At 42.3% G+C, this 20,858-nt stretch overlaps 1 protein-coding gene across 1 annotated transcript in view; it reads right to left on the bottom strand.

The window, feature by feature from the left end:
• Nucleotides 1-20,858, bottom strand: part of PDE4B (phosphodiesterase 4B) — a 489,843-nt gene that overhangs the window by 387,181 nt on the left and 81,804 nt on the right. The gene's annotated exons all lie outside the window — the stretch shown is intronic.

Here is a 20,858-nt window from a genome sequence, read left to right as displayed (position 1 = left end):
CCACATAGAATAAACATCAAATGTCTGAGAGCTGCAAGACGGAAGGAAGGAAGGAAGGAAGGAAGGAAGGAAGGAAGGAAGGAAGGAAGGAAGGAAGGAAGGAAGGAAGGAAGGAAGGAAGGAAGGAAGGAAGGAAGGAAGGAAGGAAGGAAGGAAGGAAGGAAGGAAGGAAGGAAGGAAGGAAGGAAGGAAGGGGGCATTCTCCAAGCCACCAGCTGGCTTGGCTTGGAGAAGTGATCTAAAGAGACTTTAATTCCTTCTCCAAGCTGGCCAATGGGCAGGGGGCTTTGAGAGCCACACAATATGTGTGAAAGAGCCACATGTGGCCACTCCTGGTCTGGAAGATGCTACATGGGGGCTTTGGGCCAAACTTCCCTTTGTTCTCACACCCCACACAAGTTTGTACAACCATGGAGTTAGAACTAGGAAAGAACAGGTAGAAAATGTATTGGGTTTTTTATGTAACCCTTCCCTTTATGTTTTTAAGTAAACTTTTCTTATAAGCTAATATACACACATGTCTGCATCCACTTTATTTTACATTACACAACATAGCTCTGCTAGAAGAATCCAACACCTGGCAAGTCACAGGCATAACCATAGCTCATGCATTACTACACAATCACTTTTGAAATTATTTGTTTTTAAGTTCCATGGAAACGGGGGGCAAGCAGGAACTATAGGAAAAAGAAGTTTCTTACACAGATAGCCTATGGTTTCAGAAAGGGATAAGTGTTTTCTCCGTTTCTTTCCTACTAGCTTTTTATTATTATTATTTCCTTGCTAAGTGTAGTATATTCTTCACAGAAGCCTCTGGATTCAATGCAATCCAGGGCTTTTTTTGAGCAGGAACTCACAGGAACACAGTTCTGGTTGGCTTGGTGTCAGGGGTGTGGCCTAAGAGGCAAATAAGTTCCTGCTGGGCTTTTTCTACCACAAAAAAGCCCTGATAAAATCAATTTGCTTTTTCCTATGAATCAAGGGTTTCCAAGGTTTGGTCACTGTTAATAAATTTAAATGAAAGTAGTTTATGTTTGTATGCAGAAGCTAATTTACATTCAAAGCTGTGGAAGAACTCAGATAAATTCTTTGTTGTTGTTCTCTGTGTGTGATTCGGCTGTCAAATCAATCCAAATTTTGATGCCCATAAGGTTTTTAAGGCAAGAGATATCCAGAGATGAGTCTGAGTCAGATCCTAGTATTCCTAGGTGGTCTCCCATCCAACTAGTGACCAGAGGCAACCCTGCTTAGTTTCTGATATCTGATGAGATGAGGCAATCATGGGCTATCCAGGTCAGGACAATTCTTCGTACATTACAAACTATGCAAATTCATATTCCAAATTGGGTAATCTCAGTGACATCATTACTTTGGACATTCATTGCCTAAATCCATCCATGCATTTCTTGTTTTGATAATGTATACATTCATACAAATGTGTGGAAGAATAGATTTGAATAAGAATAGAGAAGATAAGATCAGTTTTAAAGTAAGCTGTCATACCCTGTGCTATCAGAAGTCACGTTTCAGAGCTTGCAGTCATAATTTAAAACATGACTAATGGCAAAGACATTCTGAAGATGACATCATTATCATGATTCATGAGTTATTTTAATGTAAAATGGTTAAAAAATCCAATTGTAAAATGTGTATGCTAGGTCTGATAAAAAATGTCTAATGAGATTGATACATACAAAGTTCTTTACTGACTTTAACATACTTGGATCTGCAAACAGTTAGGCAGCCCAGTCTTATGCTCCATTTTAGTTATGAAGTTTATAGCAGAAATTGGCAGCCTATGTGAGGCAAGAAATCCGCAGTTATCAAGTACTGTTCCATTGGACTTAATACTAAATTTATCTTCTTTGATATTGGTTAGCCAAGTTAAATCAGAGGTAAATGAGGTGAGTAAATTCCTTCCCATGTGAGTAATCAAGATGTACATTTGCAAGCAGATTGTGATGAAGCTTCCTTAACATCCCATTGCCTCAAAGTCTCAAATGCATTCTTTCATACTCAAGCCTACAGCATCTCTTGCCTAAAACTATCCCTATCAGATTGCTGTTATTCTGATCAGTGTGTACACACATTAAAAGTTCCCAAGGGATTTGCACTTCTGTCATCACAAAGGGATGAAGCATCACATCTCCTAGAGTCACTTTATGCAGAAACTGATGCCTGGGAATGGGAAAGGAAAACAGGTTCACTGCACCACACATAACTGAATAGTAGTTTAATAAATCTGACAGCAGCTACATCATTCCCATTGGAATGGAAAGTGCCATCAAGTTGTGTCCATTTATCACAACCCCACAGGGTTTTCAAAGCAAGAGACAAGCAGAGGTGGTTTGCCATTGCCTGATTCTGTATAACCCTGAGCTTTCTTAGTACCAACCAAGCCGACCCTACTTGGCTTTTGAGATCTGACAGGATAGGGCTAGTTTGGACTATCCAGGTCAGAACCTGCTCCCATTAGTAGAAGACAACAGGAAAAAAATTAAATCCAAGACAATGCCACAGATAATGTATTCATGTTTTTAATAAGAAGCATTGAATGAGATATTTCACTCATGTTTACAGTTGACCATTTGAGTTACTACTTTATTAGACATATATACCAATGTATTACTGTTTCAGAAGCAGTGCAGCAATGCCCTCTTGTGTTATAAAGAAAATTATCACAAACCATTACTATAGTTATCTGACACTGCCATATCTGAGAATAAAATTATTCTTAAAATGCACCTGTACACATAAACAGTCTCTACTACATCTTTTAGGAGGGAAAGTGTTCTGACATACCATAAGAATAGTCCTAAACTCATACAGCCTACATAATCTTTGTAGTATTGAATGTTTTAAGATTGAAATGGTTAACTCAAACAAGTTACTAACTCTGAAATACTTATTTCATTTATTTTTTCTTACACCCATTCCAAAATATTCAGGGCAATCTTTAAATGTATTTATCCAGTCAAAGTCAGCTTGACATAATCTTTGCAGGATACTTGCAAAGGATGACGAGGACTGTCATGACAACCAGTGGGAAACTGGGAGGGGGGCATGGTGGGTGGCCATCACTGGTGGTGTGACGTCACTTCCAAGAAAACCCTGGAAGTAATGTAACAACTTTCTAGGAATTGTGGAATACTCTATAGTAAAACCACAGAGTTTTTGGTGATTCCAAGAGAGATGGCACTGACATTACTTCCAGGGTTTTTCCAGAAGGAACATCATACCATAGGTCTAACAACCATTTGTTATTTTATTTTTTTCCTGCCACTGCTCTGAGCTGGGGTGGGGATTCCTTCCCACTGGGGCACCAGCAACCCTAGAAATGAATGAGACATCAGTTTAAAGTATTTAATTCACAGATTTGTAGAGAAATGGTGGTTTTGGCAATTTACCCCCAAATCAGATAAATTCAGCACGGAAAGATCTGAAGAAAGCATCAGTTGGCTACTGAAATAAGCCATTGTTTCAGTAGCTGAGATATTACAGAATGTTTATGAACAGTCTAGGAATCACTATGACACTTTTGTAAATCAAAAACACAATTCTCTGCAAAGTTATATCCTTCTAAACCCATGGATTTCAATGGAATTAGAAAGATATAACTGTATTTAGGATTGCACAGAAAATCAGATTTTCTTCCTAAGCAGTTCAAGTAAGGGAAACTTTAAGGCCAAGTTCTCCAGAAGGAGATCAAGATCATGAATGTACTACCAGGAAACCAGCACAGGAAGAATCAAACAAGGCAACTTGTGTGTGTGTCCTTCACCCTAAGATTTCTAAAATAGCAGTGTGTATTCTCTACAGGCTGCAACCCAGGGGTGTCAAACATGTGGCCCGGGGGCTGAATCAGGCTTGCGGAGGGTTCCTGTCAGCCGCCCAAGCAACTGGCTGCCATCTGCTTCATTCTCCCCCTCTCTTGCTTCCTTCTGCATCACTCCAGAAAAATGAGAAGGCTGTGATGCAGAAGGAATAGATAAACCAAAAGCCCAAAGGGCACACAACCAAATGATGCTGCAAAGACTTATAGACAAAACTTATATAGATTCATGAATACATTTAATCATATATGCTGCCTCATTCAGAAACACTTAAAGCAGTTCATAAAGATCAGCCGCTCCATTTCACAATGACCCTTAAGGACACAGACAAATTTTTGAAAAGTTCTAATGGCTCTGTAGAGCTTCCAATACTTGACCCACAGTCCAGAAGAGTCCAAAATCCCTTATGAGGTCTTGCGCAACAGGACACCAGTAAGACCCTGTTTCCTGGAATCGCTTCCTCAGGCGCATGCGTGCTCCAAACTACATATTCGAGGGACACTGCCTGCTTGCACAACACTCTCATGGAGTCCAGCACGGACCACTGGCGTCTCCAAATGCTCTGAACTGCTTTAAGTGTTTCTGAACGAGACAGGACATATGATTAAATGTATTCATGAATCTATATAAGTTTTTTCTATAAGTCTTTGCAGCATCATTTGGTTGTGTGCCCTTTGGGCTTTCGGTTTATCTATTCCTTCTGCATCACAGCATGCTTTGCCAAGCTTGCTCAATCACACAGGAGTTACAGAGTAAAGCCTCTGTTTTTTCCATTGGCTGAAGCTCCTCCCTTGGGGTGAAGAGGGGGAGGGATAGTTTGTGTCAAAGAAAGCTCTGGCTCCTTCCTTCCTTCCCCAGGGGACCAGGAAGGGGAGGAGCCTCAGCCAATAGAAGGAAGAGAGGCTTGGCTCAGTAGTTTTGCTGTGCAATGGAGCCTGGATTACATGGGAGAGATACAAAGAAAGCACCTTTAAGACAAACAAGTGCTAATGTTTTAAGGATGTTTTACTGTAAGTTTTAAAAAAAAATCTTTGTGTGTGTCTGTGTCCTTTATAAAGTTTATATCTCTGCTACCTAGCATTACATTTTATGAGAGACATGGCCCAGCCCAGCAAGATCTCATTTATGTCAGTTTCAGCCCTCATAACAAATGAGTTTTACACCCCTGCAAACCAATTCTCATTATGAATGAACTCATAATAGTCACATGCTTTGAGGGTCAGAGCTACTCAAAGGGACTGATCATATGCATACTAAAGTCAACTAAAACATGTATGTTCTATTTTTTTTCAAGAAAAGATCCTGCTCTGTTGTTCAGGTATGCTGTACAGAGGAGCAGCCAGAACATTAGCACAATGCATCATTCCTCTCAGGCTTCTGTTATTAAGAACACACACACTGTTTGATGAATCTTGCATTCTGATCTTTAAATATGGGTAAGATTAGAGAGATCTCCCACCAGCTTACAGCAGTATTAACTTCTGCAAATCTAGCTTTGGTAATTGTTTAGTTAGTCTACATTGGTGATTTCTATTTAACTTCACCAACAAAAGCTCAAGGAAGTTTATAATAATTAGCATAAACCTCCCATGAATACATCTTTTAAAAATTCAGGAGCAGAATACCTACTAACTAAGCAGTTATTTAAAAAAACAAAACAAATACTCATCAAAGACCCAGAATATTGCTATGGTCATTCTATAAAGTTCCAGGGGTGGCCAACGGTAGCTCTCCAGATGTTTTTTGCCTACAACTCCCATCAGCCCCAGCCAGCATGTACAATAGTATAAACTATTTAAAAATTTAAAAATTGCGCTTCAACATTCACTCCTTTGGTAGCCAGTTCTGTATCCCTGCAAAAATCTTGTATCCTCTGCTGGGCTGGTACCTTGATAGATGTTAAGCATTTAAATCGTTCCAATATGAACTCCAAGGTCAAAATGGTTCCAACCCTCACGTCTCCATGTGGCACAGCAGCTATTCTGTTCCATCTAGATTGCCATCATTAGACATAGATGTACAAGTCTGTTGTTGCTTAGTATATTATGCTTTGAAGCCTTCAGTAGTTACAAAAATAAATGGCTTGTAGACACAATTAAATTGGATGCAGTCGATTTCTCTCCAATTATTTTTACATTTTGAAGGGAATATACCACTGTTAGCGAAATCCAGTTTCAAACTATATTCATATAGTATGCGTTCATTTTCAGGGACAGGCAGGACATTCACTAATGTTGGGATTATCCCTCTTATCAGACAAGGGGACAGGGCCAGCTTGCAGAATGATGTCAGTCTCCACCTCTGCTGAGGGAGGTTCTTTCCCCAGATCTGCCCTACTTCATGTCAGTAAAGTAGGATTTGCTTTTCAGAACTTAAACAGTAACTAGTTTATAGTTTTAAAAAGGTAGAGGTAGTCTCCTATGCAAGTACCAGTCATTTCCGACTCGGGGTGAAGTTGCTTTCAGGTTTTCACGGCAGACTTTTTATGGGGTGGTTTGCCATTGCCTTCCCCAGTCATCTACACTTTCCCCCCAGCAAGCTGGGTACTCATTTTACCGACCTCAGAAGGATGGAAGGCTGAGTCAACCTGGAGCCAGCTACCTGAGCCAGCTTCCACTGGGATTGAACTCAGGTCGTGAGCAGAGGGCTCCAACTGCAGTACTGCAGCTTTACCACTCTGTGCCACGGGGCTTCTCAGTTTATAGTTTAGGAAGTTTTATTTTTATTCCTTTTACAATTTGGTTTTATTTTGTCTTCCTACCCTTGTTTTGGTCTTCCCACCCTTCCAATGACATCAAATAATTATTGCAAAAGAAATCTGGGGGTGTGGGGAAGGCAAAAGAGCTCTATGCAAGGGCTAAGCTTCCCTCCAAAGCCCCTTCCCCAGGACCAGGGTAGTGGGAAGGCTCATGGGGCAACCTCTATTAGAGAGGCAGTTTTGATAACAGCATAATTCACCCACCTCTGTCATAGGACTGGGCCAGGAGGGACACAGCACATGAGAAAACATAGGCTGCAGTGCCCTTCCATCCTTGCACAAGCCTATGCCTCTGGGCCAGTGCAGTGGGCACCATTTGAGAATGTGGCAAGCAGCAGTACCTACAGGAAGTGTCTGATACCCACTCTTTCCCCAGCCAGAAAAATTTCTTCAAGGTGGGGCCAGCGAAGTGGAGTGGAACTCATAAGACATGAGTGCAAAAAGTGCCTGAGGTAACTCCATCAATATGTTGTTTACTTTATCCTGGACAGATGAATGGGGGGGACGCTTGGTTCCACAGATGCCTTGGTTCTTTAGTTTGGTAGAGTAGCAATTTCTGCTTCTCACCTGAAGTAGTAGGAAAGGCAGAACAATCTTTGCATGCATTTCCTAATAGAACTAGAGACACAAAACAAGGGCAAACTGTCACTGACATGGGAGTCTTTCCATACCATCCGTCCACCACTGTGAAAGGAAGTACACACCATCTGGCAAAAGAGAATGCTCTTCAATGGGTCAGAATCCCCAGTGATGAAAGATAGGCAGCCAGGGCTATCTGGAGTTCTCCAAAGCACAAATATTTGGTGCTCCATTGTTATTGTCCTGACATTCAATATCTAACAATATCTTTACTTTACAGTTGCTCTCACCTGGGCCGATCCCATTGCCAGGAGAGTCTGAGGGGAAAAGACTATGTGACGGAACAGGCCCGATTCTGCCTTCAGACCCGGTCCTGTCAACTCCCTATTGAGTCGCCAACTCCTGGAGGGAGCTATTTCTCCTCCGGCCACTTGGGCTCGCTGCCACCACCTGCTCAGTCTAGGGGTTCAGATTGAGAGGAACAGGACTCCCAATCCCCCTCTACAGCTATGAGGCCAGGCCTCAAGGTCCTCTGCCACCCTGTACTTGGGTATCACAGAGACCACAGCACTTCTTCGGGGAACCCCTGGAGGATTGGCACCTTATCCAACTGCATGCCTTTCCCCTTCCCCAGGGCCCCCTTCATAAAGCAGCGTGGTCTAAGCGGTTGGGGATCTATGTGGTACAGAGTTTGACTGCCAGCATTCAAAACAGTAAAAATGTTTAATAAGAAGAGAAAGAAAAATAAAAACAAAAACAGTTACATGTAAAAGTTTAGCACAGCACCTGAACAGCAACAAGAAGGACAAATAAAAGGGGGGAACCACGCATGCGTCAAATCGGTTAAGACGCTCCCAGAACGTACTCCCGGAGAAATTTGTTATTAAGCCATCGAAGAAGAGAGATAAACTTTTGAAAACAGTTTGAAATATTTGTGGAAGGAAGCAAGACCTGGAGGGCATTAATCAGAGTGAGTCTTTGGAAGTGTGATTTCTTATCATCTCTTTACTCTCCGCTCCCTGGGAGGAGGCCAGAAAGCGAGAAGAGAACATGGCGACTAAAAAGGAGCTGAAGGATTTAATACAGCTCATTGCTTCTTCAGAACAGAATGTAAGGGGCGATATTAAAGCTCTTAAAACAGACTTGAGACAGATGGCCATAGAAATTAAGAACATAAAAAAGGTGGCTGATAAGGCAGCCAAAAAAGCTCAAGTTAATGAAGACAAAATTAAAGAGCTAACGAGCAAATTAGCGTTTGTAAGCGATCGTCAAAGGAGAAGAAACATTCGCTTATCAGGCATCCCTGAAGAGATTACACAGAAAGACCTTGAATCAAAACTACTGGAATGGCTTGAGCGTTATGATTTAAGGATACAAACGGAAGATATAGAAAGAGTACACAGATCTCTCCGCCCCAAGCCAAGCCTGGGAGCAAAGCCAAGGGATGTTATTATGGCTTTTGCAAGAGAGAAAATAAGGGACAATATTTATAAATGTTTGAAACTTCAGAAGGATTTACAGCTTGATGATAATAAAGTTATAGTAAGACAGGACCTCTCTCCAGAGACACTCCAGCAAAGAGCAATACTAAGACCTTATACGCAAAGTCTTTTTGAAAATGGAATATTATTTTCATGGGGCTACCCGGCAGTGATTTTGGTTTTTAAAGAAGGCAAGCTGCTGCGAGCTAAAAATCCAGAAGAGGCAAGAAAAATGTTGGAGAGATTGGGAATCAACATGAGGCCGTTAGAACCAGGAAATGTGGAGGAGCAAGAAGACGAGCAACAGGAACCTTGTGAGAACACTTCAAGTAGCAGTGAAGAAGAAGGAGAGTCGAGTCAGACATTGCAAAGCAAGCCAAAGCGTTTGAGAAAAGACACTGGGGGCTCTTAGTAATGAGGGTCTCCAAGGGAACTTAATATTGCTTTCAATTTACTTTTTAAAAAAAAAATTTTTTTTTGGAATAAGATGGCTTATAGAGAAATATTGAAATGAGTTATATTAATTAGATAGGGAGGAAGGGAAAGGAACGTGGACCCCAACTTAGCAACGAAGAGGTCAGGAGGTTATGCCACCTGTATACCCTTTGAGGGTTCTTCTTCGGGGAGGGGGAAGGGGAAAGGTAGTGACCATCAAGTAAGAGAGGATAGAAATGAGCACATATGTATGAGATTTACAAAGGAAAATGGTTGAGACAATTAAAATATTATCTTTAAATATAAATGGGTTGGCTTCAGATTTAAAAAGGTATAGACTGAAAAATATGCTAAAAAAACAGGGAATAGATATAGTGTGTCTCCAGGAGACCCATAAAGGTAAAAAAGATAAAAAACCCCTACTAAACTCTACACTATGGGAAACAAGGGTGGAAGCAAGAGGAACTAGGAAGGCAAGAGGGGTAGCGATACTTACACATTCTAGCTTGAAGTTAGAAGTACTGGATCAAATATCTGATTTAGAGGGAAGATATGTTTTTTTGAAATTTAAGTTGAATAGTAGGAAGTTTACAATAGCATCTATCTATGCCCCAAATATGGGTCAGGTGAGCTTCTTAAATAAGGTATTCCAGAAATTGCAGAACTTTTATGAAGGGGATGTGGTAGTGGCAGGGGACATGAATTATGATTTTAAGAAAAGTAAAACCTTGAAATTTAAGAAATGGAAATTGAAAGATGTGTTCACATATGAAGGGAACAATCCTCAACCTACATATTTCTCTAATAGATTTAAGACTTTTTCATATATAGATTATATTTTAGTAAAGGAATCAAATGAGTTAGAGGTGATGAAGGCAGTAACTGAGCCATTATGGATTTCGGACCACGCTCCTTTAAAGGTGCAATTTAGAATAAGTGAAGAGAGAAAAGAGTTTACTTGGAAATATAAGGCATATCTGCCCTTGACAGGAAAAGATCGGATGGATTTAAGAAGGGATATAGAATGCTATTTTAGAGAAAATAGAAATTCAGCCACAGAAGGAGTAGTTTGGGATGCGGCTAAGGCAGTTATAAGAGGAGCTTATATAGCTAAGGAAATTAGAATTAGAAAGGAAAATAATAAGGAAAGAAGTAGGATAGTAAATGAGATTAAACGAATACAGAAAGACCTGCAGGGAAATTATAATAGGCAGTCATATGAATTATTCAAAAAACTTAAAAAAGATTTAGAGAACTTGGATTCATTATCTATGTGGAAAAAGGATATATTAGTTAAGAATGAGTACCATAGAATTAATATAAATATAATGAGAAGAATGGCGAATTATTTAAAGACGAAAAAGGAAAAACAAAAAATTGGATGTATTAAGGGAAATGGGGATAAACAATTTTTTAAAAACGCTCGGATAAGAGAGGAATTTGCTACATTCTATCAACAACTATTCAAATCGGGAGAAAACCAAAGATTCGAGGAACAGTTAGATAATAAATTAACGATAGAACAGAGAGAGAGCCTGAATAAAGAAATTACCCGGCAGGAAATAATAGAGGTATTAAAAAGGTTAAAAAATAGGAAATCCCCTGGTTTGGATGGTTTTACGGCAGAATATTATAAAGAAATGGCAGAGTTAATGATACCAGAAATGCAAAGTTTATTTAATTATATTTTAAAAGGGGGGAAAATACCAGATTCATGGAAAAAAGCTGAAATTTTACCAATTTTGAAGCCTCAGAAGGATCCCCTAGAAATAAATTCATATAGGCCAATTAGCCTGATGAATCAAGACTATAAAATATTTACAAAAATTCTAGCTAATAGATTAGAAAAATATTTACCAAACTTGATTAAGGAAGATCAATATGGTTTTGTTAGAGGTAGATTTATTGCAGATCCATTGAGAAATATATTGAATGTTTTGTTCTGTAAGGATAAGAAAACTTTAGCCTTGTTAAAATTAGACGTGTATAAGGCGTTTGATACGGTAAATCACAATTATTTAATGCAGGTATTGGAAAACTTTGGTTTTGATGGGCCCTTTTTAAATGTTGTAAGGGAAATCTATAGGGGGGGTAAAGCAGTAATTAGAATAAATGATGGGCACTCTAGAGAAATTTCGATACAGAGAGGAGTAAAGCAAGGTTGCCCATTGTCCCCTCTGTTATTTGCATTAGCAATTGAACCCCTAGCAGATAGGATACGAAATAGTGGTAGAATTCAGGGATTTCAAATAGGTAAGGAAGAACTGAAATTAAACCTTTTTGCGGACGATATTTTGTTGACAATAAGTAATCCACTGCAGGCAATACGAGAATTGTTAGTTATTTTAGAAGATTTTAAGTTATGTTCGGGACTTGGAATAAACATTAAGAAATCAGAAATAATGTTTATTAATGTAGGTGGGGAAACCAAGAAGGCAATATTAGCCTTAACGGGGATGAAATCAGGAGTTAGCAAAATTAAATATTTAGGAGTTTATCTTAATAAAAATATAGAGAGGCTACAAAAAATGAATTATAATAAGGTGTGGTTAAAGATTTTAAAGAAATTGAAGGAATGGAAGAACAAAAATCTGAGTATCCTAGGGAAAATTAGAGCAATAAAAATGTTTATACTCCCAAAGCTGCTATATTTATTTCAAGTACTTCCTATAAGATTAGATCAGGAAACGATAAGGAAATGGGATGAATATATTAAAAATTGGGTCTTTGGTCGGAAAAAAGCAAGAATACAAAAAAAGTTGATATATATGCCCCAAGATGAACTAGGATGGGGAGTTCCATATTTACAAGCTTATTATGATGCAGTTCAGTTGAAAGCATTGATGGAGCTAGAATGGAGGAAAGGGGATAAATGGGTAAGACTTGAATCTGCAGTCAATAAGGGAGCAGGTAGTAGTGGAATTTACACGAGAGAGATAAAAAAGGTAATGATACAAACCGAAGGTCCAAGAAAAATAGCTTTAATGGTGTGGAAGAGGTGGAAAAAGATCTTAATGCCTTTAACCTCGAAATGGACCCCACTTAAGGATATCTGGGAAAAAGAGATGAACCCAAAATTCTATGAAGAGCTGCAAAGGGAAGATATAATAAGAGTCAAGGATTTGTACAATAGCCAAGGGGCCTTATTACCACTTCAGGAGTTGAACTGTAAGATAGGGAAACAATATTGGTTAAATCTAATGGGATTATATCAAACAATCCGACAAGAAAAGTATAAAGATGCTATTAAAAGAGATGACAATTTTATAGAAAAGGTACTATATGTGGATGAAAGGAAGAAAGGACTGTCAGGGATTATTTACCTTGAATTGGTAAAAGATAAGGAGTTCATGTATAGAACCTTAAAGAACAAATGGAATAAAGAAAAACAAATAACTGATGGGGAGGTGAATAAGTTAATGATGAATTTGAAGAAAATTAAGATAGAGAAATATAGAGAACTGGAAAGGAAGATAATCTTGAAATGGTATAGGACGCCGGCTCAATTGGCATATATGATTAAAGGGATGAAACCAAATTGTTGGCACTGCAATGCAAAAGAAGGGTGGTACTCCCACTTATGGTGGGAGTGCCCCAAGGTTATAGAGTTTTGGGGGAAAATTCGGGGAAAAATAGTGGGGGTATGCAAGTTTAATATTGATATAGATGGGGAGTTGTTATTTATGGGGGTACTGGAAAACAATAAAATTGAGAAACAAAACCAGAGCATTTTCAAAGCAATGATATTAGCAGCACATGCAGTGATAGCATATGGTTGGAAGGAGAGCTCAAAATGGACCCTGGAAAGATGGAACAATTATTTGTATGAATATATACAATCAGACATATTAGAATGTTTAAAACAAGATAAGATATGGGATAGAAAAATTGAAGAGATAAAAGAGAAATGGGATATATACTTCTCATGGGTATTTAAGGGGGAAGCCAACAAAGCTATATTTGAAAAATTGGGAAAAGTGTGCTCATGGTTAAAAATTTAATTGTAACTTTAGTATGGTCACCTGGTGGGGGGGAGGGATATAAATAGGGGTAAAAATGGTGTCACAAGAGAATTGGAAATGTATTCTATGTAATGTAATATTTGAGACACAATAAAATAAAAAATGGAAAAAAAAAAAGAAGGACAAATAAAAGGTGGATTTAAACGCATCCTCTCGTCCCTGGTGTAAACTAGCCCTACCTTGTGAATTACTGCCTGGGGGCCACTCCGCCTCTCCCACAGGCAGGAGCCCACAGGCTGGCAACCTCTCTCCCTGAGCGCCAGCTGAGAACTCCCTTTTCCCGCCTAACTGAAATAAAAAGAACAAAAGAACTTCCTGCCCCTCTAGGAGGCTTTCCCCCTAGAGGCGCTGGTTTAACTCTGGAAGGGAGGGGGCGGATGAAGGGAAGGCTAGGCCCCAAAGCCTGCTTTAGTAGTTTCATGTTCCCCTCCAACCAAGCACCAACATTAACTCAGATGGCGTTTCTCCACAGACTATATTAGTCATCTTGCGGTACACTGCCTTTAGCTAAGAAGACTGAAAGCAATCCCGAAGAATTAAAGGTGTTAAACCTTGAGAGATATAATTTAACTTGAGCCAGAGATTAAGAGAGGCAAGGTATACCCTAACCTCTACTTTGATAAGGCCAGATTCTAAATATAGACTTGTGTTAGAGACACAGCTGGGCAATCAAAATGCTGCTCTCTAAAATAGCCAGAAAATAGCTGTTTAAAATACCCAGAATAACCTTCAGTCTCTGGGTGTGGTGATCCAGGTCCACCCAGGCTGTGGGCTAGTGTTGGTGAAGTATCACAGGTCTTATAACGAATACTCAGGGGGCGCTTGGCTGCATTATGATAAGATGTTCCACTCAAGAGCAGCACAGGATCCCTCACTGCCTTGGAATTAGGAGCACCAACAGCTCTGGTCTCAATGCATGGGACCCACAGGGGCCATTTCAGGCAGGTATGCAGAAAATGGGCACCTGATAGTGTAGTCACACCTTGAAACTGGGTGAGGAACTGGAAATAAGCAGTGGGTTCAACTCTGCCTCATCTGCTAGGTCTTCAACACCCTGGGGAAGTGTTCGAGGAAGCCATGCAAGTTCAAACACACTTGCAGCACATGCAGGGACATGCACATCACATCCTCCTGTTGAAAGGGCAGTGGAGGTTGACCTGCCAGAGGGGAGGCCAGGGGCTCCAAGAAAGCTAATGGGGGTGGGGAAAGTTCCCAGTTTAACCCATAATTTGTGTTGTTTTTCATTCAAGGGGTGAGCAGGCAAAGTAAGATGAAGTGGCTCAGTAATGATTACAGCTCTGTATTCCTTTGAAATTCAGGAAAATTTAAGGTAAAATCATTTATTTGATCCTCATAAATCCATTACTTTTTGCATAGTATAAATACAAATTCCCAAGTGTTTGTTCTTCTTTTTAAGTAGTAATACAGCAATGTTTTGAATTCACACTAATAGCAAGAAGAAGCAAGGTTATACAACTACATGATTAATACAATTTCTGAAAAGACACCCCAAAAAACACTACAGATGCATCAGATACATCTTCATTCATCTTTTTTTTCATTCTTCTATCATAATAACTATCATAATAACGCTATGACTTGGTTCAGATATAATGGCAAACCATGGTTCAAGTTTAAACGCACAAATTTTGGACTGGCACATACTTTCTTTCTCTTAAGAACTTCAATTCCTGTTCTTCCAGACTTGTGGTAATTGTAAACCACAGTTGGAATCCAAAAGCACTTTGCATTAATAAAGCAAACAAGCATAGATAATAATTCACCTATGGTAGCAGCCAAATGGAGCACTCCCATTGGCTTGTGCACAGTATAAACTACTGGCCCATCATGACTCAGTCAGCATCTCTGACCTTCCACTGGTTAATTCCCCTGCCCCCACCTACTGCAGGCCCAGGAATGTTGAAGAAACCACCAAAACAGCCTTACCTCAAAGACAGACACATCTCCAGCACTTTTCTGTGTCCTCTCTGTCAACCAGCCTCAGAAAGGGCTGCTGCTATACCGCAACCCCACAAAAGACACTGCAGCCGCCACCAGCAACAGCCCTCTGCTACCCAATAAATGGATATTATACTGGGGGCAGGGGGAACCAGGAAGGGTCTTCTACTGGCTATCACCATATTGGTAAGGATCTGTATGGGAGGGCCCAGAGCACCCACCAAACCACTGTATCTTCCCTGTTAGCAAGTTACCTTTTAACTGAAGAGACATAAGGACCCAGGCAATTTATCAACAAGAAGTTTATTATAAGTGCTCAGAAACAAACAAGTGGGTAATAAAACATTTAGTGCACAGTGAAAACAAAAAATAGTAAAGGTTGGTATAAATAAATGAAAACCCTGATGCATCTGACTAGACATTCCCTTGCTATAATTCCAAAGACTCACCACCCATTTTGGGTGAGGGATCTCTCCTGCAGCCTTCTCTCCCGCAGCCTTTTCCAAAGAGAACACATCTTATCTGTGGCTAGGGTTGCCAAGTCCAATTCAAGAAATATCTGGGGACTTTGGGGGTGGAGCCAGGAGACTTTGGGGGTGGAGCCAGGAGACATTAGGGATGGAGCCAAGATCAAGGCTATGGCAAGCATAATTGAATTCCAAAGGGAGTTCTTGCCATCACATTTAAAGGGACAGCACACCTTTTCAATTCCTTCCTTCCATAGGAAATAATGAAGGATAGGGGCACCTTCTTTTGGGGCTCATAGAATTGGACCCCTTAGTCCAATATTTTTGAAACTTGGGGGGTATTTTGGGGAGAGGCACTAGATGCTATACTGAAAATTTGGTGTCTCTACCCCAAAAAACAGCTCCCCCAAACCCCAAGATACCCGCAGATTAATTCTCCATGATTTTCTATGGGAATAAATCTCCATAGGGAATAACAGAGTTCCCAGCAGACATTTCCCTCCCCTCCCCCTGCTTTCTGACAACCCTGAAGCGGGGGGAAGGCCTCCAAACCGAGGGATCCCCTGCCCCCATCTGGGGATTGGCAACCCTAGGGTTTGGCCTAATATGCAAAAGAGTTCCTGCTACAAAAAAGCCCTATTTGTACTTGAAATTGTTTTAGCAATTATGACTGCTATTTTAAAAAAAAATCACAGAACATTGCTAATAAAGCAGAATCTGGCCATAATACCAAGTTGTCAAATGCATCATTTCTGCTTCATACCCATGGGATACAGAGGACTCTAGAGGTGTTGGTACTTGGTCAAAATATCACAATACTTCAAAATACACCCATCCTTTCCAGGCTCTACTGTTGCTATTGCTCTTCTTCTAAGGAAAAAGCAGAGAGAGCCTTTCCTGCCCCTAGAAGCACAAAAGGATTTCCCCTCAACACAGCACATACTTTTAAAAAGAGAGTATAATTGTTTAAAACAATTACCGGTACAAGTCAGGCTAGAGTTTCCAGGTCCTTCCCAGTCATCAGCAGGGATTGGCAGGGGGCAAGGTTGCCAGCTTCAAATTGAAGATGAAGAAACAAATTGGTGCAGAGGGAAATAGAATCTTTAATAATTGTACAGCCTCTACACATCTCATGTGTAGCTTCATCAGGGGAATAACTGTTCAATTATTAAAGATTCTATTTCCCTCTATACCAATTTGTTGCTTCTTTGTTTTGCCTTGGTGCAGACCCCTTTTTGCCAGCTCCAAATTGGGAAAATCCTGAAGATTTGAGGGTGGAGTATGGGGAGGACAGGGACCATTTTCCTCCAGTGTATTTATTCTGCAGCTACATTTTTTTTTAAAATCCTCACTTTTCTAAATAGAGGTGAGAACACAACTTGGGCAGAGGCATCAAATATACAGACCAGTGCCGCAGCCTTGAAGTCTCTCTCTCACCTTGAGAAGCTTGTGTGCTGGTTGCTGGCTCTTCTCCTTCACTTCTGTGCAGAGCTGCTGAGCCCGTCTTAGAGGAGCAGCAGCAAGTTGAAGGCGAGAAGAGGCGGCAGTTCGCAGCGGTGGTGGCCTGCTCCGCTCCCCTCCCCTCTGAGGTCAATCAGAGTCTCTGTTGACCTCAGAGGGGAGGGGAGCGGAGCAGGCCGCCGTCGCGCACTGCCGCCGCCGTGAGCGAGTCCTCCGAGTCCTGGCCTGCCCCCTCCCCTTCTCTGAATCAGAGAAGGGGAGGGGGCAGGCCAGGACTCGGAGGACTCACTCGCGGCGGCAGTGCGCCGCGGCGGCCTGCTCCGCGCTCCCCTCCCCTCTGAGGTCAATCAGAGACTCTGATTGACCTCAGAGGGGAGGGGAGCGGAGCAGGCCGCCACCGCTGCGAACTGCCACCTCTTCTCGCCTTCAACTTGCAGGGGAGGGGGCAGGCCAGGACTCGGAGGATTCGCTCGCGGCGGCGGCAGTGCGCGGCAGCGGCCTGCTCCGCTCCCCTCCCCTCTGAGGTCAATCAGAGGGGAGGGGAGCGGAGCAGGCCACCGCCACTGCGAACTGCCGCCTCTTCTCGCCTTCAACTTGCTGCTGCTCCTCTAAGACGGGCTCAGCAGCCTCCGAAGGACCCGGACTCGCGACCTTTGCGCCGTTCCCCCCTTCCCACCCCCCGCTTCCGTTTTTTTGCACAGCGGGGGAAGAGGGTTCAAATCCGGGGGTCCCCTGCCAGGGCGGGAGGGTTGGGAAGCCTATCTGTGGCTTGGCTTTTTATGCTGTCCTCCCAGGTCCCAACTTCCTAGGCTTGCCAATCCCCAGGTCCCAGTGGGGGTCTCCCTCTTTCCCAGGCTCCTTCCCACCCCCAGTCAGCTGGCTGGCAGGGAGAAACCCTGCCCCCACAGCCACCATGTGACTTTCCACCTCCGGAGGCTTCAGTCTCCAATTTGAAAGGCTTCCTCTTGGGATGGTGTGTCTGTGTTACTTTGAAGAAGTTGGCAGCAACTCGTGAGTAGAGATGCCAATCCCTCGCTTTAGAGTTGCCAGAAATGGGATCATGACAATGGCCCACACAGACAGCCTCCCAGCATACGCAGCCTCTGAAGGCCACCAAAATAGCCAGGGAGCTGCTGCTGCTGTACTGCAACTAGGTGGCAAGGCCTGGCCCCACTAGGGTTGCCAAGTCCAAATCAAGATATATCTGGGGACTTTGGGGGTGGAGCAAGGATGGGAGGACACGTATAATTGAACTCCAAATGAAAGTTCTGGCCATCACATTTAAAGGAACCGCACACCTTTTGAAATGCCTTCCTTCCATAGGAAATAATGAAGGATAGGGGGACCTTCTTTTGGGGCTCATAGAATTGGACCCCTTAGTCCAATATTTTTGAAACTTGGGGGGTATTTTGTGTGCTATACTGAAAATTTTGTGCCTCTACCTCAAAATACAGCCCTCCTCCTCAGAGCCCCAGATATTCATGGATCAATTCTCCATTATTTCCTATGGGAATAAGTCTCCACAGGGAATAATAGAGTTCCCAGAAGACATTTCCCTCCCCTCCCCCTACTTTCTGATGACCCTGAAGCAGGGGGAGGGCTTCCAAACCAGGGGATCCCCTGTCCCCACCTGGGGATTGGCAACCCTAAGCCCCACCAGGAGCATTTCCTCAGAGGCCATGGCTGCTGCCTCTTTCCTATCACTTCCTCCCTCCCACCTTGCCCCAGAACAGACATTGATTGTCTGGAGTTCAGTTGTGATCCCAAGAGATCTTCAGGCTCCACCTGGAGGCTGGCTACCCTAGGCCTGGCTGCTTGCTACTGTTCAGCAGACAGTGTAGAATAAGAATTAGGGTTTCAGAGCAGGGTCTGCCAGACCCAGGTTCTTGCTGTGGAAGCTGACTGGGTGATTTCAGACCACTCACAGACTTTCAGCCTAACCTATCTCACAGGGTTCTTGAACAGATCACAAGGAGGAGATGACACTGATATAAGCTGCTTTGGTTTCCCCCACCATCACCACTGTGGAGAAATACTGTCTTTTTCCTAAGTAGAGCATGCAGGGAGTGAGGAGGAGATGGAAGGCTGAAGTCAGAGGGTCAGATCAAGGTAGGTGGATGGTTAGCTAAGAAAGAGAGGGTTGCCAACTCCAGGCTAGAAAATTCCTTGGGATTTCAGGAGTGAAGTCTGGAGACAGAATCATAGAGTTCGAAGGGATCTTCAGGGTCCTCTAGTCCAACCCCCTGCACAATGCAGGAAACTCACAAATACCTCCCCCTAAATTCACAGGATCCCCATAAATTCACAGAATGGTTGGTGGGGTTTGATGAGGGGTGGAGCCTCAACAGCTACAATGTCATAGCCTCCACCCCCAAAATCAGCCATTTCCTCCTGGAGGACTATTGTTGCCAATCTCCAGGTGAGGGCTGGGGATTACTCAGAATTACAACTACTCTCCAGATGGCACAGATTAGCTCCACTGGAGAAAATGGCTGCTTTGTGGGGTGGACTGTGTCGTTATACCCAGCTGAGGACACTTTCCTCCATTGGTCCACACTATGGAGAAAGACTATTTTTCATAGGTAGAGCTGCAGGGTGGGGGGAGGAGATGGAAAGCTGAAGTCAGATCAGTTCCCCTACAGAAAAAAGCCACCTTGAGGCACATACTCTATGGTATACCATAACACAACCAAGTCACACAAAAAAACCCAGATCACACCACAAGCTCACACTGATGCTAAATGAAACAAGGCTGAATATGATAGGAAAAGGTAGCAAAAATGCACTGCAAACAAAATAAATGCTGAGCTTCAGTGTCTGTGTGACTGTCATCTTATTCTTTCAGATTCCATTCTGGGCCTCTTTCAGGGCTTTGAGCCACCACAGACATGGGGACACACTGACACACATGTGGGGGAGGTGGGGAAACCAGCATCTGTTTCAGCTGCAGGGTGGATGGGAAGGCAGCAAGGGTGGGGGTGAGTGAATATCACAGGTGGGGGGTAGTGGCATGCCAAGGGTGCTGGGGTAGTTGAGAGGAAGAGATGGTTGGGGTGGGTGGTATTAGGATAGGGGGTGGGGTGGAAAGACACCAAAGTGGGGGGAGTGAATACCTTGACTTGGATGAGTGGATGGGAAGACAACAAAGGTGGGGGGGGGCAATCACCCAGAGCCTCTTTCTAGAGCCCATTGTATTTTTCTTTACAACTGACCTTATTCCTAGTAAGAACATAATTTGTATAAGTTGTCTGCAGAAAAGAATTGGGAACAAACCACAATATCTTAACTAGAGTCACCAGGTCGAACTTAGAAAATACCTGGGGACTTTTGAGGTGGAACCAGGAGACTTTCCCGTTCCCTAAAATAAATAAAAATACAGCAGTGCAGTTCCCATTAATAGTTTTCATTTCTTCATCCCCCAGCAGCTGGCTGCACTTCCACTAAATGAAAGTAAACATACACTCATGAAGTAGCCCAAATAAATGCAGTTTGCAAACATTTCTCACTGGGGCAATTTACTCACTGGAGTTGCTGAATGTAATCATCTGCTGTATTTCCACCAACTTCTTCAGGCTAACACAGGGAATGAAAGGTTCTAGTTTACTCTTTACAATGCAAATGACCTCTGAAAGGAATGTAAAACAAATAGAGGGACTGTGCTGGTTTCTCTTCCTTTCTCACAGCTTTGCAGACTCACCAGGAACAGCCATGTGGTTCTGCCAGTTCATCCTGCCCCATTCAGCCTTTTTTTTAACTGAGATTTAAAGGCCCACATATTTTCCAAGTTTCCAAGCTTTTTCTAAGCCTTCCAAGGTGGAAAGGCACATCATGACTGTTGGGGTAGGGCTTCCCCCCGCTGGCCA

The sequence above is a fragment of the Heteronotia binoei genome, chromosome 2, assembly GCF_032191835.1.
Source record: "Heteronotia binoei isolate CCM8104 ecotype False Entrance Well chromosome 2, APGP_CSIRO_Hbin_v1, whole genome shotgun sequence".
NCBI classification, from domain to species: domain Eukaryota; kingdom Metazoa; phylum Chordata; class Lepidosauria; order Squamata; family Gekkonidae; genus Heteronotia; species Heteronotia binoei.
This window is presented reverse-complemented; position numbering and strand designations above follow the sequence as displayed.